At 40.7% G+C, this 14,187-nt stretch overlaps 1 protein-coding gene across 5 annotated transcripts in view; it reads left to right on the forward strand.

Annotated features, from left to right (window-relative positions):
- The window catches only part of ZNF516 (zinc finger protein 516), a 120,855-nt gene that overhangs the window by 37,661 nt on the left and 69,007 nt on the right, over positions 1-14,187 (forward strand). The window lies entirely within an intron of this gene.

Consider the following 14,187-nt stretch of genomic DNA (forward strand, 5'->3'; position numbering starts at 1 on the left):
ATTTCCTACACTGATCAATGTTATGCAATCACATAGCATTGATCAGTGTTATCGCTTGATTGCTCCTCGTGTCCATACAGCTGATTTAGGAAAGCGTGGTTTCACCGCGGTGGTCCCGATCAGCCTGTTTGAGCAGCTGGGAAGGTTTCACTTTCATTTCAGACACGGCGATCAACTTTGATCGTCGTGTCTGAAGGGTTAATATTGGGCATCACCGAGGTCTGTGATGTTCGGTATTAGCCGCTATGTCAGGAACTGACAAGGACAGAAGTGTCAGCAGAGAGCACTGTGGTCAGACAAAAAAGAACTCAACTTCCTGTGGAGCATACAGCAGCTGATAAGTACTGTAAGGATTAAGATTTTTTAAGTAGAAGCAATTTACAAATCTATTAATTTTTTGGTACTAGTTAAGGAAGAAAAAATTTCCACTGGGTACCCCAGTGTTACTGTCATTAAAAAACTTTTTGAGATGTCTGATCGACATACTTCAGGTAACAGATTTCTATGCAGCCTTGGGTGTGTTACACATGTATCAGTGCATGGTTGGTAAAGGATGTGAAACACATTTCAGAATGGTCTATATAAACACCAAAAGCTTTTTAAAGGATTGCCTAAAGAGTTCCTGCTAATGCAGTGTCAGCTCTTTGCTATAAATTGTCCTGTTTTCGCCTGCATGGTTTATGTATGTCTTACATATATAGAACTAGTTGAGATTCAAGTAGCAAACATCTAATGTCCTTGGAGAGTTGATACTTCTACCATATTGTTTTCTAACAACAGGTAGAACATACCAGGGTACAGTGTGACAAAACTTAGGAGCCAGATAGCCAATACACTTTACACACCAGCAGTACATTTCTATTTCTTTTCATTCACAATAAATAGCTAAGGGCTATATGTCCCAACACCTTTGGCAGCAGCTTATCTACCAAGGGAACAAATCCAACACAACTGACCATTCTGCACTCTAAACCTTTACAGTCGAGGGGCTGTCAGGCTTTCTAAAGTTTTATAATTTGGATTATCTCACAAAGATCTGCAGGCTTGGCAATAGGTGTATAATCAGCTTCAAGGGGGACCATCCTCTGCATTGGCCATCAGTATCTGAATATCATTGTGCTGACACCAGCTGTTCAGACGAACTGTGGCAGCCAGAAGTGTACTACTATTATTATTATTTGTTTATATATATATATACATATATATATATTTTTTCTATTTTTCTACTTGAGTTTTCTTCAGCCACAACCTCTAAAGAAATGTCTACCCCCCCCCCTTCTTGTGACCAGTCAGTAAGGTGGGTTGTAATGGTGGTGATTGGTATGTAACTGTGTGCCCATAGTTTCTATAGTCTCTATTCAGGTTGTTGTGCATTTGTGGGAGTCTTTTATATTAATTTACCTATTAAATAGCACACTATACCACACATGATGTACAGCTGGGTGAGAGGGAGTGCCTGCAAACCTCTCTCAGACTTACTAAGAGCAGTAGCTATGCACGGATTATATCATGTTAATAACTACTTAGCTCATGGAACGAATGGAGGATTTTCTGACTTTGCTCAAGCGCTTCATTTCACCAACGCTGCAGGCTCCAAGAGGCTATATAGACTATAATGCCAAAATAAAAGCCAAGCCACAATTGGCTGAGATGAGGAGGAAGACTAACCCTCTGCTGAACATTCTAGATTTCCCTTTGCTTCCAGCCCTGTGGCAGTCTAATATGATGTGACAAATACTAGGCATGTGTCAGTAGACTGCAAACACACAAGAAACTTGAGGATCACCTTCTGATACTAGTACAAATAAGAACATCAGTCTCTGCATTTAGATCCAAGGCCCAGCTTCCAGCCATTTACCCTGTGTTCAGGTTATATACATCTATTTATCATACTCAGGATTCAGAGAGCCAGGGTTGAAGCTATTCTGGTTTGTGACTTAAAATACTCTTGCATTGTCGGTCTGCGCGGGTTGTTTATTCCCTCTACTTGTATTTCTCTTGTGATGAGTTTTGGGTTGGAGATCCTGCTGGCAGTTCTGTAATCCGTTTCAGTGCGGATTAGTTATAATGTTTTTCTATCCTGTCCTTGTTAATTTGCTAGTCTGTGCTCAATACCATATGGAGGAGCCAGAACAATGAAATTATTTTCCCTACTTTCCCATGGTTTTGTTTATTGCACTGTAGATTGAACCTGTATGTGTGTTATATATCTAAACTGTGCTTATCTGTCCAGCCCCCTCCCCTGCAAATCTGCTACTCCTTAGCAAAAGGAACGTGCTTTATATATATATATATATATATATATATATATATATATACTGTAGATAACTGTAACTCCTGTCTATTTTTCAATGGATTTTGTTATAGTCCTCTCGGATCACATACGCGTGGTTTGTATTTAGTGGGCACCACCCAGAAAACAGAATTTGCCATGCATATGGATGCTTTTAGTACTAGTTACTATGTAATTGTTCCCAGATACTGACAACTCTTCTGTTTTTACCCCTTGTGTATTTATTTATTATCTTGTTCATTGAACACTATAAATAACATTAAGCAGACAAAAAATAGACTAAAGTGCAAGTTGGCACTGGAGGGGTTAAAACTTTAAAAATCCTTGTCCAAAGTGTAAGCAGAGACCAAAAAGTACACAAATAGTCGGGTGGTGCTGGTTTTCTGTGAACAAATAAACAACAATTTGTTATTAAATTTGAGGAACACTCACCAGTACCTGTGAGGTTGAAGAGATCGTATGTAATTTAGTCCATTGAAAATAAAGAAAAGTACTGGCGAGTGCACTTTTTAAAATGTTTTTCTTTTTTTTAACTATAAATAATTTCTTTATTTTATGGGCTATTGAAACTCAAACTTTAAAGGCAGAATGTTTATGTGGTATTCCGCATGGATTCCACCTTACAGCACTCTCATATTGACATCAGTGGGTTTCCCCACAACAAGAATGCCGGCTTGATTGCCAGATTGAACATGTTCTAGTCCTAGTTCTAAAAGCCCATTAGTCAATCGGACTATGAATTTCAGCGCTTATTTTTGCTGTAAATTCAACAGAAAACAAGTATCACTGTAGCATAATTTCTGCTTTGTTCACCTTTGGACAGAAAGGGTGCAAATCCACACAAGAAGTTGGCGAGGAAATTTTCCTCACTCAGGACTATACATAGATATCTGTAGTGTTTTCTGTGATAACATGCATGTATTCCAAGGATCTTATTTAACTATTTTACAAATGGATTATCTTTTAGTAGTGAAGGTGTCCTATAATAATTGGGTGACTTATTAAAATCTGTGACCAGATAAGAATCGTCATGGCAGACTTACTCCTGTCATAAGTCTTCTCCATCTTTCTGGGTTGTTTTTGGCTCAGGCTGACCATACACCTTTTAAAATGGCCATTTTTTTTGCGGTTTTAGCCAACCAGCGCGTGTAAATTCTGCTTGAACAATCGTCATGGCAGACTTAAGACTGTCATAAGTCTGATCCATCTTTCTGGGTTGTTTTTAGCTCACCATGGCGGGTAAAACCAGTGGTTGGTGGCGTTATCGGCCAAATATGGTGATCACCGGCCACTGTCTGTTTTTTCTTTCCTGCCAGTTTAGTCTGACATGATTTAGTATGGTTGTTAACATGAGGATCCCATGGCCATATTGTCCCATTTTAAATTTCATCTCTATGGACAGCATTAGGAACCCATATGCAATAGGTGTTAGTTTCCTGCCACCAGAAGGTGCTTTAGAGTAGGGCTGGGCGGTATACCGGTTCATACCGAATACCAAAATTTTTGTGCTGCATGATATGAATTTTAACCCATACCGCAATACCGATTTGGCCCCTTCCCCTCAGGAATGAATGAATCAGGAACTACTCACATGTCACCCGCGAGCGCTGCCCCCAATTAATTATCTGCCAAGAGCTGTCCCCATCGGGGTAAATACTCACGTCACCTGCAAGCGCTGCCCTCCTCCTCCTGCTGTTTGTTGCGGCTGCCGGCGCTGACACAATATACCAATGGTCTACAACCTGCGGACCTCCAGATGTTGCCAAACTACAACTCTCAGCATGCCCGGACAGCCAACGGCTGTCCGGGCATGCTGGGAGTTGTAGTTTTGCAACATCTGGAGGTCCGCAGATTGAAGACCACTGCTCTATACTGTGTGGTATCCCTATGCCCGGGCTGCAAAAAATAAACAAAATAAACTTTAACTCACCATTGAGTATTTACCCTGATGGGGACAGCGCAGGGCTGATAATAATTTTTTTTTTGGGGGGGGGGGGGGGGGGGGGGGGTTTAAGGGTAGGAGGAAGAAATACAGTTATATACCGAGGAGCCGCCAAAAGTTATAAAAATACAGCGATACACACATTTGGTCATACCGCCCAGTAGAGATGAGCGAACTTACATTAAATTTGATTCGTCACAAACTTCTCGGCTCGGCAGTTGATGCCTTATCCTGCATGAATTAGTTCAGCTTTCAGGTGCTCCCGTGGGCTGGAAAAGGTGGATACAGTCCTAGGAGAATCTTTCCACATTTTCCAGCCCACCAGAGCACCTGAAAGCTGAACTCATTTATGCAGGAAACGTCATCCACTCCCGAGTCGAGAAGTTTGTGAAGAATCAAATTTACTGTAAGTTTGCTCATCTCTACCGCCCAGCACCATTTTAGAGGTCAACATATTAGTGAAGGTTTTGATGTGACCCATTGCTATTAGGGGATGGACTCCTCTAGACTACTGTGCAGAGGTAATGCAGTGCTGACTACGGCAGATCCGGAGCAATCTACAGTACAGGACAAATAAGACTTGATTTACGAAACCAGTCTGTGTAACTATTATTTCATTTCTAGTAAATAGAGATATAAAGTTTTTTTTTTTTTTTTTTTTTTTTTTAATACACCCTCCTACTTTTAGTTTTTATCGATTTTAAAATGTGTTTATTACTGCCTCTTACATGCATATAAAGTAACTGCTAAATATTAACCCCCTTCCTAAAGTATAACCTTTACATACATATAGGATAGAGAAGTGAACTTTCATATACTAGTTAACGGTCCTTTTTCTAACGGTTTGAAACACTTCTCCTTTTGAGATAATGTTAAATGCCAAGAAATGTAATTCAGATCCTCCCAGCGCAGTTAGCAGGAGCAGATGGCCTTCATTCCATTTGGAAGCCTTTCAGCCTGGTGTCTGAAGGCCATAGGTTTTGTTTCATCTCTTATCACTTCTGCTGGAGAGGGAGAGCGCTCCTAACATTGTATAGCCAACTATGTTTCCATTAGAAATGCATTGTGGTAGAACTCCAACAAACTGTAACATGAAATTGGTATTCCAGTCGTGTACTGCCATTTTATTAAATACAAGAAAATCCTCCTCCTCCTATTTACCTGCACTAGGTTTGCTTTTTTTCCTAGTTATCTGATAAACCCTCTCCTGGATAGGACTTTAACCTGTAGGAAAACAAAGCAAAGGTTAAAATCTGAAACCTCAAAGGACCATGTTAGAGCCCTCGCGTCAGTACTACAGCATTTTACCAGTCTGCTTGTTGTTCTCTTTAAAGAATCCTGGAGTGTAAGCAGGGCCCTTATTCCTCTTCTTTGGACAATATTGCAATATCTGTTTACTGTCTCTACAGTGGTCCCTCAACATACGATGGTAATCCGTTCCAAACGGACCATCGTTTGTTGAAACCATCACATGTTGAGGGATCCATGCAATGTAAAGTATAGGACAGTGGTCTACAACCTGCGGACCTACAGATGTTGCAAAACTACAACACCCAGCATGCTCGGACAGCCAACGGCTGTCCGGGCATGCTGCGTGTTGTAGTTTTGCAACATCTGGAGGTCCGCAGGTTGTAGACCACTGTTAGAGGAAGTTGTACTCATCTGTCCCTGCCACTCCGGACTGTCACGGCTCGTCATCGCTGCCCTGGATGTTGCCGTCAATCGCTGTCGCAGAGTCCCCGGGGTGTCCCCGACGCTCCGGCAAGGCCTCTGCTTCCCCGGCATCCGCACTCTCCGTCGCCGCTACGCACGCCGCTCCTATTGGATGACGGGACGGCGTGCGCAGCAACGTGATGATGTCGATGGAGGGCGCCGACGATGCAGGGGATCCCGAAGAGGACGCGCCGGAGCCCTAAGGACAGGTAGGAGACCATCACCCAAGCGCACGGGGCACCGTAAATCGCTATCCGGCGGCAGCTGAAGCAGTCAGCGCTGCCGGATAGCCGTTTATGCGATGGCCCCGACATAAAAAAAGCATCGTATGTTGATGCTGCCTTCAACGTGCGATGGCCTCTGAGAGGCCATCGCATGTTGAAATTATCGTATGTCGGGGCCATCGTAGGTCGAGGGGGTCACTGTATTTCTACCCTCAAAATTGTGAAGTTATGTGAAATTTATTGGTGCTATTTATTATTAATAATTTCCTAAATAGAGAGAATTTTTTTTTAATGCAGAGCCTTTGGTGCACTTTTTTTTTTTTTTTTTTTGGCTTACTCCGGGTCCACAAAAAGTTGCACGTGCACCTAAGCACTATTTTGTGCAACTTCTGTGGGTAAGCTGAAAGTTAAATAGTCTTACCTAAGCAAATTTCAGTTTTAACTTTGCAGTGGTCACGAATTTATGATGTGCAAAAGTTGCACGTAGGCATAGAAAAGTCGTAAACCCCTTACAAAAAGTTGCAAATCTGCTCCAGGTCAGACCTGGAGTACAAAACTCCTGTATGAGAACAAATTTAAAAAGCCGCAAAAAAAACTAACAAAAGTCTCAGCTGCGACCTTTCTGCTTTGCTTATGTGCTCCAAATTTTTCAACCCCCCTGTGTTTAGTATAAATGTAGCACATAGGCAAAACTAAAGCAAAAAACATGACTCCAGAACTTGCTTACCAAAGCAAACCATGATGAATGTCCCCCCTAGTGACTACATTTGGGCTACTTTCTGCTGGTATACGCTAATTTAACAGGACTCAAAAGTGCAGCAGTCCTGATAAATTAGTTTATGGCAGCAGAAAGCAGCCTGACACTAGTCACTAGGTGATTACATAAAAGCCATTAACCCCTTACAGCAAATAGACATTTATGAACGTCCATTTTTCCTGGGACTTAAGGCAAATGGACGTTAATAAACGTCCAATGCATTTTCTATCACCATGTCCGTTTGCAGCGAGTTCTTTGTACAAGTTTGAGATGCAGCAAATTTTCCGCTGCAGCTCCAACTCGCTGTGAACCCGCCCGTGTGAGTGTACCCTAAAAACACTACACTACACTTACACATAATAAAGTTTAAAACACTACATATACATATACCCCTACACAGTCGTCTCCCCCCCCCCCCCCCCCAAATAAAAAAAAAATCTCGTATGACACTGTTTCCCAAACGGAGCCTCCAGCTGTTGCAAAACAACTCCCAGTATTGCTGGACAGCCATTGACTTTCCAGGCATGCTGGAAGTTTTTCAACAGCTGGAGGCACCCTGTTTAGGAAACACTGCCGTAGGGTATTTTTGGTATCTGAGGCGAGTGTAATTCTTGCATCCGGGTCTGTCCCTATGCAAATCCCTTATTTTGGCCTCAAACGCGCATGGCACTCTCTCACTTCGGAGCCCTGTCGTATTTCAAGGCAACGGTTTAGGGCCACATATGGGGTATCTCCGTGCTCGGGAGAAATTGTGTAACATTTTGGGGGGCTTTTTCTCCTTTTACCCCTTATGAAAAGGTAAAGTTGGGGTTTACTCCAGCATGTTAGTGTAAAAAAAAAAAAAATTTTACACTAACATGCTGGTGTTGCCCCATACTTTTCATTTTCATAAGAGGTAAAAGGAAAAAAAAAGCCCCCCAAAATTTGTAACGCAACTTCTCCTGAGTGAGGAAATACCCCATATGTGGATGTAAAGTGCTCTGCGGGTGCACTACAAGGCTCAGAAGAGAAGGAGCGCCATTGGGATTTTGGAGAGAGAATGTGCCTGGAATTGAAGGCCATGTGTGTTTACAAAGCCCCCCTGGTGCCAGAACAATGCCCCCCCCCCCCCACACACATGTGACCCCATTTTGGAAACTACACCCCTCACGGAATGTAATAAGGGGTGCAGTGAGCATTTACACCCCACAGGTGTCTGACAGATTTTTGGAACAGTGTTCCATAAAAATGAAAAATTTAATTTTTCATTTGCACAGCCCACTGTTCCAAAGATCTGTCAAACACCAGTGGGGTGTAAATGCTCACTGCACCCCTTATTAAATTCTGTGAGGGGTGTAGTTTCCGAAATAGGGTCACATGTGGGGGGGTCCATTGTTCTGGCACTATAGGGGGCTTTGTAAAGGCACATGGCCCCTGACTTCTATTCCAAACAAATTCTCTCCCCAAAAGCCCAATGGCGCTCCTTCTCTTCTGAGCATTGTAGTTCGCTAGCAGAGCATTTACATCCACATATGGGGTGTTTGCATACTTAGAAGAAACGGGGTTAAAAAATTTGGGGGGCATTTTCTCCTATTACCCCTTGTAAAAATGGTAAGTTTGGGAAAAAACTGCATTTTAGTGAAATTTTTTTATTTTTTTTTATTTACACATCCAATTTTAACGAAAAGTCGTCAAAAACCTATGAAGTGTTAAGGCTCACTGTAGCCCTTGTTACGTTCCTTGAGGGGTGTTGTTTGCAAAATAGTATGCCATGTGGGTTCTTTTTAGCTTCTCTGGCACTATAGGGGCTTCCTAAATGTGACATGCCCCCAAAAACCATTTCAGAAAAACTCGCTCTCCAAAATCCCATTGTCGCTCCTTCCCTTCTGAGCCCTCTACTGCGCCCGCCGAACACTTTACATACACATTTTGAGGTATTTCCTTACTCGAGAGAAATTGAGTTACAAATTTTGGGGGATTTCTCTCCTTTTACCCCTTGTAAAAATTGAAAAACTGGGTCTACAAGAACATGCGAGTGTAAAAAATGCTGATTTTGAATTTTCACTTCACTTTGCTGCTATTCCTGTGAAACACCTAAAAGGTTAAAACACTTACTGAATGCAGTTTTTATAATGGGGTCATTTATTGGGTATTTCTAATACAAAGGGCCTTCAAATCCACTTCAAAACTGAACGGTCCCTGAAAAATTGTGATTTAGAAAATTTTGTGAAAAATTGGAAAATTGCTGCTGAACTTTGAAGTCCTCTGATCTCTTCCAAAAGTAGAAACATGTCCACTTTATGATGAAAATATAAAGTAGACATATTGTATATGCGAATCAATATATAATTTATTTGGAATGTCCACAAGCAGAGAGCTTCAAAGTTAGAAAAATGCATACATTTCTAATTTTTCATGAAATTTTGGCATTTTTCACCAAGAAATGATGCAAGTATCAATGAAAATTTACCACTATGTTAAAGTAGAATATGTCACGAAAAAACATTCTTGGAATCAAATTCATAAGTAAAAGCATCCCAGAGTTATTAATGCTTAAAGTGACAGTGGTCAGATGTGCAAAAAATGCTCTGGTCCTTAAAAGGTGAAAATGGGCTTGGTCCTTAAGGGGTTAATAAGAACGTGGCCCGCTGCAGTACCCACAGTATATGTTGGCATCCCCTTCTTGGTGAGCTGCAGATGGTTACTAGTGGTCATAGCCTTACTGTTAGGTTTAGCAAATGTGAGGAAACCATGCAGCTTAATGTTTTTTTTTTTTACAATTAGTAGTCAACATGGGGTTAATGCAGATTGATTGATGAAACTTATTTTAAAGAATGAGTTTATGCTCTTTATTATAGATCAAGAGAATTCAAGAATAAGATCAGTTTACAAAGGGTGCTATGTATGTGAGCATATTGGGAATGGCAGATTGCCAAGTGTAATGTAAGGTGAATCCTGTAGTCATGCACACAGTGCTTTTGCTTCTGTACTCTCTTCACAATTGGCTGGTACATTTCCATTTGCTTGTATGATGAAATAAATAATTGATGGTGCTATGAGAATGCTTCCTACACTGGTATAACGTGGTGAAGCCATACGCTAAAGTTCCCTGTGGTAGCTGAATATTCGGATGTACCTTTGCTTTGGAAGCTGAATATTCTGATATGTATTGGGATGCTGGTATTTGTTTGTTACCCCGTTTTTCTCATTCGGTTTCCTCTCCTATTGCTTGGCAGATATTCCCATTTGTGCGTCGCTCCCAGGAATACATTCCCTAAGCCTTTTTACTCCATAGCTCTTCAGTGCATCTTGATCTGTGGCAGCTGCATTTCCCCCCTCCAGGGGATTTACTGCTGAAAAGCAATAATTACGTGGAGACTAATCAATTGTAAAACTTATGGATGTCATTTAGTTATTTTTAACTATGTACAAGCAAAATCAGTCCTAAGTTCATGGTGGCTGCACACAGGCGGGCAGAGAAGGGCACTCTGTCAGGCGTCCAGTATTTAATAAAAGAAATGAACAACTGCAGTGCTAAACAGATACGCTGAGTGTTTTATGTCTCCTGATCTCTTCTGTTTATAACGCAATGAAATGTCTTGATGCTATATAAGTTTGTGTATGTATGTATATATATATATATATATATATAATGTATGTGTGTATATGTAACTTAATTTATATTTAGCCAAAGTTGCTGCACAGTTACTGTAAGAAACTTTTGTTAATGGTCACTGGCCACTTGGGGTTCCTGCTTGTGGCCATGTCAGGTTGGGTTATGGGAGTGATTGTGACGTCTGTTTCAGGACATGCTGTAAATGATTAAAGGGGTATTCCAGGCAAAACCTTTTTTTAAATATATATTAACTGGCTCCGGAAAGTTAAACAGATTTGTAAATTACTTCTATTAAAAAATCTTAATCCTTCCAATAGTTATTAGCTTCTGAAATTTTCTGTCTAACTGCTCAATGATGATGTCACGTCCCGGGAGCTGTGCATGATGGGAGAATATCCCCATAGGAACAGCTCCCGGGACGTGAGTCATCAGAGAGCAGTTAGACAGAAAACAACAACTCAACTTCAGAAGCTAATAACTATTGGAAGGATTAAGATTTTTTAATAGAAGTAATTTACAAATCTGTTTATCTTTCCGGAACCAGTTGATCTATAAAAAAAAGTTTTGGCCTGGAATACCCCTTTAACTTGTCACCATGCTCTATATGTTCATTAATGGTGGATGCCGATTCTTAGGAAAACAGCAGAAATATCATGTTGTGTGAATTAGGTTCCAATCTAGGACATGTGACACATCCTCAGTATGTCTTAAAGGGGTACTCTGGAGAGAAAAATGCTTAATCCTTTTAGTACTTATCAGCTGCTGTATTCTCTGGAGGAAGTTGTGTATTTCTTTCCAGTCTGTTCAGTGATCTCTGCTTCTACTTCTGTGTTAGGAACTGTCTGAAGCATGAACAAATCTCCATAGCAAACCTTTCCTCCTCTGGACAATTCTTGACAGGACAGAGGTGACAGCAGAGAGCGCTGTGGAAAGAACTACACAACTTCCTATGAAGCATACATCAGCTGTTAAATACTGAAAGGACCAAGTTTTTTTTAAATAGAAATCATGTACACATCTTTACAACTTTCTGGTACCAGTTAATTTAACTTTTTTATTTTTTTTATTTCCCCCCCCCCCCTCCAGAGTACCCATTTTAAATGTCTCTTTATAGGTGCGGTCCCAGAGATGGGGGTTGCATCTATGTCGAAAATGTGATTTGCATAAACATTGTAGCTCTTAGTTTTATGCTGTTTTTGTGACTCCTGTACAGTAGTGTCCTGTGCTATGCTGTTAGCACTTCTCCGTAAAGTGTACCTGTCAAATCCCCCCCCCCCCCAAAAAAAAAAATTAGCATGTTACTCAGTACCTAATCCTGAACATGTACATCTTTATGTCCCTATCGCCTATATTTATTATAAAAATCCTTCTTTTCATTAGCTCACGGTGTTAAAAATCCTCTCAGGGGAAGGTCCCTCCCTTGTGGTGGGAGGTGATGTGGTGGTGTGTCCATGAGTTGTGGACAAGCTGATGCTGCTGCAGGACTGGTTACTGTCCAAGTAGGTATAGGGATCCCTAGTGGTGGGATTTTAAGGAGCCATTTCATTTGATAAATATTCAAAATTTTTAAAACCACCATATTACAAAGTGTATTTTGTATCAGTAACAACATATTAAAAGATTTTTGATCTGACAGTGCCCGTTTAATGTCAATGAAAGTTATGCAAACTGCATAAGGCAGCTGGCTTGTTTTATTTTTTTTAGATTCCTGACCACCTCAGGCAGCCAGAACTTGTTTTGGCACATCCTGTGGATATGCTAGAAATGTCCAGGTACAACTATGTTGACATGTACTGTATATGCTGCAGATTTTATGTACTGCTCAGCTATTTATTCATATTGATTTAAACAGTAGAAAATCTTAGCAGAAAATTCACAGTGTAAACAGTACATGTGAACATATCACTAAAGGACATGCTATGTACTATTGTACACTTTGTTGACACGGAGTCCAGTTTTCTGTATTTCAGAAGTTTTGCCTCCTTGCTCGGCCACTGTTCTGTCCAACCCTGATTGCTTCCTGTCCATTATATGGCTGCAGGTGGAGGGCCATATAATGAGACCGGTCATTCATAAACCTACTACAAAATATTTTATTGGCCATAAAGGAGTGATGGAGGAAGCTATTAGGTGATACTTTGTGACCAGAGTTCTGTGGCATAGACCTTTTTATAAAACATACCAGTATATTAATGTGTTAGCTGGATGGACAGTTATAAAAGTGAATACTGGGCAAACCTAATGGGGCAGATGCAGGCTCAAGTATGGAGACTTGCTCAAGATCTGGTCCTGCAGGAATTCTGTTAATGGATGTGTTACTGCTGTGCAAAAAGTGCAGGAACTTCTTTCCCATGTGTTCCTGCAGGACTTGAGTCCTAGGCAGACGCAACATTACTACTGTCTAATTGAGAGAGGTTAAACTAGGCCAAGTCTGGAAGAAGATTAGCCACATGTATTACAGAGGCTTGATGTGATATGGCACATCTTAATAGATATTAGGCCCTTTTTAACTCTTGGTTTAGCTTATTCTTAAAACGTTTAATAAATGTGAAACATAGCATGTACGCCGGTGTGCAATTTGTGCCAGACTTCAGGTGCCTGTTGCTTAGTAAATTCTGAGAGGTTGGAAAGTTTATTGAAAAATCATATAAAGTAGCTGAGCTTCTCCTGACACATCAGTCGTGGTAAATACTTGCATTCCCCATAACAAATGATTCTGTGATATGTTTTAATAGCTCTGTATTGTGTCCTTCCTCCTAGAAATGTACAAATAAGTTTACAAATGGACGTTACCACTTCAGTTGCCAAAGTGTGTCCCTCCACAATCACTGGTTGGAAAGTATCAGACTGTGCAATGCCTACCTCCAGCTGGTAACACCCAGTTGTCACTTTATGGATAACAGTCCAAGAAGGAATAACACAACTTGTTCCTGAGTTTTTATGGGGAGTTATTTGCTAAAATAGATATCAGAAGAGCTGTATACATTTCTATAGGAGAATACAATATTAAAATGTGTTTAGAACACGGTATTCCATTGCATTCAAATATATATATATATATATATATATATATATATATATATATATATATATATCTTTTAGACCTACATGAAAGACATCTGAGAATCAAGTTCTCCAGTATAACCTGAAGACAGGCATATTCGGGAATTCAATTTAAATACTAAAAATGCAATTTTTTTTTAAAGAGCATTATGCATTTTTTTCCCTCATGGGACGCTGCAGGGAAAATGATTTACTTTAGTTTGGTTGTGGCCGGGCTCCATCTTGTTGGTACAGTGATCCCTCATCTTACAATGGCCTCAACATGCAATAGTTTCGACATACAATGGTCTTTTCTGGACCATTGTAACTTGAAACCAGACTCAACATACAATGCTATGGAATCTGCGAAACTTGTCAATGACTGGAAGAACCAGCCAATCAGAATGGATTTTTCACTGGTAAAACCCCTGTATTCCTAAAGTGCATGCACTGCCTGGTGTCTGGTAGCGCCCCCTACAGTACAGGGAGGGATTACATGTTCTGTACTCTTTACCTGGGCCAGGGTTAGTTGCTCCTTTGGACACCAGATGAGGGCGGCTCCGTTTTCCTTTTTTTAGGACATTGCGTGTTCTGTACAGGACCCTGAAGAAGCTTCTCTTC

The sequence above is a fragment of the Hyla sarda genome, chromosome 5 (assembly GCF_029499605.1).
Source record: "Hyla sarda isolate aHylSar1 chromosome 5, aHylSar1.hap1, whole genome shotgun sequence".
Classification (NCBI taxonomy): domain Eukaryota; kingdom Metazoa; phylum Chordata; class Amphibia; order Anura; family Hylidae; genus Hyla; species Hyla sarda.